This window comes from Lathyrus oleraceus, chromosome 7 (assembly GCF_024323335.1).
Source record: "Lathyrus oleraceus cultivar Zhongwan6 chromosome 7, CAAS_Psat_ZW6_1.0, whole genome shotgun sequence".
Taxonomy (NCBI): Eukaryota; Viridiplantae; Streptophyta; class Magnoliopsida; order Fabales; family Fabaceae; genus Lathyrus; species Lathyrus oleraceus.
The window spans coordinates 547,560,716-547,564,956 of NC_066585.1; positions in this window are offsets into that span (position 1 = coordinate 547,560,716).

A 4,241-nucleotide genomic window follows, 5' to 3' on the forward strand; every position below is an offset into this window, starting at 1 on the left:
ATTCAACACAAGTAAACAGCAAATTAAGCATTCACAAGTAACACCCACTATATGCACACAAAAGGGCTCAATCAAAGGGTAAGACTGCAAGAGCAAGTCATCTGTACAGAGGTATGGTTAGCTCTTAACCTTGCCATTGAGGGGCTAAGGTGAAGCTGATGAAATGTGAGTGAAGATAAGACTTCACAGCTCTTATCCCTGGTCAGGGAGAGCTCAAGACAAGGGAGTGTGGGTTCAGAAAGGAGGAACCCTTCTACACTCAAGACTCTGACACAACTGTACATTGTACAAGATCTTGGGTTTGTGTCCCAATGCATCAACACAGTGGTGTGAGCAGGGGGACGACTCAACAGAATAGCGGGGGATAGATTGCATATCCCTTGGGTTCCGCCAATTGCCTCATTGAGGTCTTTACCTGCTTGGCACAAAAGTAAACAATCACAAACATCGCCTCTTAAGGAGGACTTCAGACAGGTGCCTGGCTAAGTAACAGGCCAGGTCTTCCAGACTACATGGAGACAAGAATGTTATACCTCAGTGCAAATTGCTTATCAAGCAAAGCAAAGCAATATTAGCAACTAATGTACCTGAAATCAATCAAATATCATCAGTATACCAATCACATAACTAAACAGCAAACGGTTCACAATTAGCTATATACAGACAAACACAATCCAATGCACCAAAGTGCAAGTCAACTCAAAGGCCAAACATCCTACAAAACAAACAAGTTAGTGTACAATGTCCAATGATATCTCAATCAAATGTGAATCCACCTCCTTAAGGTATTTTGCCTCTTAACCTGAAAATCACATTCAAACATGAGATACAAGACCACTAGGACAAGCCTAGGGTCAAAAAGAAGGAAAAAAGTTAAAACAGCAAGTGAAACATGATCAACATCAACATTAATCACATACAAAGAGAATCCAATTGGTCTCATGTCTAAACCATACACCAAATTAATTTCATGCACAAATTAGATCAAGCTAGGCAATTATGAGTCACATAGGAGCAAACAGAAAGATCACACTCAAACAAATGCCTAAACATCTCAATAAATTCCACAATATTTCCAGCCTAAACAGGACACATTCAATGAGCTACATATCAATTTTCATGCCATTTGGACAACAGGAAGTAGGTCAATGAAAATCATAAAGTCAGCAGCAATCCAAACAAGTCAACACATGGTAGCAAAATGAGCATCAACTTCAATCACATGCCAAACAGTGAAAACAATTAAGAAATGAATGGGACTAAAGCCAAACTACACCTAAACATGTTATGAATCACTCCATCAAATTTCACATTCATATGATATAGTATGAGCATTTCATGAGACATGGAAAACAAACACTCAAACAAAGACCAAAAATGTCTAACCAGCAATCAAAAATCTCAATTAAATGGAAAATGAATCAAAAATTTATACAAAAATTCATGGTGAAACTAGACATATATAAGACACAACATGAAAAATTTGAGATCAATTGGAAAAGCCTAGGCATGTCAAATAAAATCATGAAATTGACCTAACCTAGTGTGACACAAATTGTCACACTCAACTTGCACACATCATATCTACCAAACCAGAGATCCAAAATTCACAAACTATACATCAAAATAACCAGCAAGGAGTCAAGAATTAGCATGTGAAATTTCATTCAATTTGGATAATGTATGATCATTTCATGTTAAAAATGGTGAAACATACAAAACATGCACACATGACAAAGATCCATAGGCCAAGCAAAAAATCTCCATGCACAACTTGAGTTATCATACCTATAAAATTCTAGACAAAATTATGAATCAAACAAAAAAAACTCCCACTAAATTTGGATTAGAAATGGATTTTATATGATTTTTGTAAGTTTTATGGAATTATTGAAATAATTATTTAAATCTCTAATGAATTAATTGAATTTAATTAATACTCGGATGGCATTTCTGTAATTAGACACAGCCAAGGCAAAACGCACAGCTTCAGTAATGTCGTGTCAGCGTCTGATTCGTCTGCTTTTGGTGGGAAACACATTTTGAAATTTGCCAGGCCTGGAAACGGATTGAAGCGCGAAAAATCTCCAGGAATTGAAGCTGTTCGTCCGTGTTCATATGTTCTTCACCTTCAGCTTCGGTCACGAGCAAATCTCAACGAAAATACGCAAACAATATACCGTTGGAACCGTATGAGTGCGTACATCATGAATATATACATGAAATCGTCCCGAAGTTTATGTACAGCGAGGATCGAACGGAAATAGTTTTGACATCCTAACTTTAATCCTAGATTTCTCTCTCAAATCTTAATGGATTCTAATTCTACAAGTTGCACTACATTCTACAATCAACGATCTACACAGATCATATCTCAATTTGGAGAATCATCAAGGTCGAAATCCAACCTTATGAGAATGGCAGCTGATGAATTTGTGCTCCTTTCGATCCAATTCGCGAAAACAGCAGAAGTATGTTGATTAGGAAGATGATTGGTACAGCTTTGGTAGCTCAGCAACACTCCAGGTGCTCGAATTCTTGATTTGCCATGGTTGAGAAAGCTTGGACAGTTGGAGTTTTTGATGGATTTATACCTCCAAATGCTTCAACAGAAGTTCAATATCACCTGCACATGAAGAATCCACAAAGAAATCGCATAGAGGATCAAAGATTCTTGAGAAAATTGGAAGAAAGTGAATGTGAAAAATTGGAGAAAGTGAGAGAGTTTTTGGTTTTTCTGTTTTGGATCTTGAAGAATGATTAGTGCTTAAGCAATACAGTTACAATTAGCTCTTTATACCTCTCCCTAATCCAAAATTAATTAAGATTAAGCAAATGGAAAAGATTAGTGTAATATGCATTTCTTCAAGCTTTGGCCAAAATGCCCTTGGTTAATGCAGCTGATTTTTCTGTCCAACTTGGTTCAAACAAGTCACAAATGCCATTTAGAAAGTGCTGCAAAAAGCCTCATTTCAAAATTCCATGTATTTCTCAAATTGGACCATTTTGCCCTTGGATTTTAATTGTTGCACTTGAAATTGACCTTTTTGTATGAAGGCTTTTGGCAAAATGTGATGATGGATTATGAAAGTACACATAAAATGTGATTTGCTCAAAGAAAAACCATCCAATTTGGCCATTCCATGTGAAAGTTATGCCACTTTGAATTTGGGCATTTTTGGAAAATGAATGGACCATATCTTGCCAACCACACATGGGAATTTCAAGTTCTTGGACTTTTTGGAATGGTGAAGTCAAGATCTTCAACTTTCATGTTGGACAAAATTCCATTTGAAGCTTGTATGATGAAGTAATTTTGGGGAGAAAAACTTTCCATTTTGGGCAGCTGAAATTACAGGTCACCTGCCATTTTAGGAAACTTCTTGTCTGACCTCCAATTCTTCAACCTTGGTCTTTGGTATGTCAAATGAGACTTGTATGGACATGAATGAAGCCTTTCAAACCATCTCACACCTTCCAATCCATAAAATCAGGCACAGTTGACCACAGTTGACTTTCTATGATTCCAACTGAAATTCAGCTTGACTGATGAGCTTTGATCATCCAATCTTTGGCCAAACCATTTCAAAATGATCCTTAGACCATATGAACTTGATAAATCAACCATAGGGCTTTGTTCCAATGAAAAGAGCACATGCTTGCTTGTTGACTGATTCTCCTGACCAGTTTGACCTGATTTGTCAGTGGGCTTGCACTTGGGCAAATGGACAATGCAATGTTATGCAGTGGACCATGTTATGTTAATGACCTAATATGAAATGAATATACAAAAGGTAGGTTGCAAATTTGAGGTGCTACAGCTGCCCCTATTCAATCAACTGGGAACCCGAACGGATGAGAGCAACGACTGTCAGACTTTCAGGGTAAACAGGGATTGAATACCAAGAACCGTAGAAATTTGCACACTGCTGGGAATCTTCTCTTTTCTGTTTTTCTTCTTTCAAAAGCACAACCACATCCAGACATCTCAACACGATGAATGGGAGCAGAAATCTCAACTAGATGCCAGCGAACAACTAGGAAAAACTCAATGTTTACCAAGACCAACGGAGAGGTAAATCAACTCTACTGGGGATGACCAGGAAAGGATACAACCATACGTCAGCGAACGTAGTGGGAAAAACTCAACGTTTACCGAAACCAACGGAGAGGTGAATCAGCTGGGACGACCAGGAAAAACTCGACGTTTACCAAGACCAACGGAGAGGTAGCCAGACATC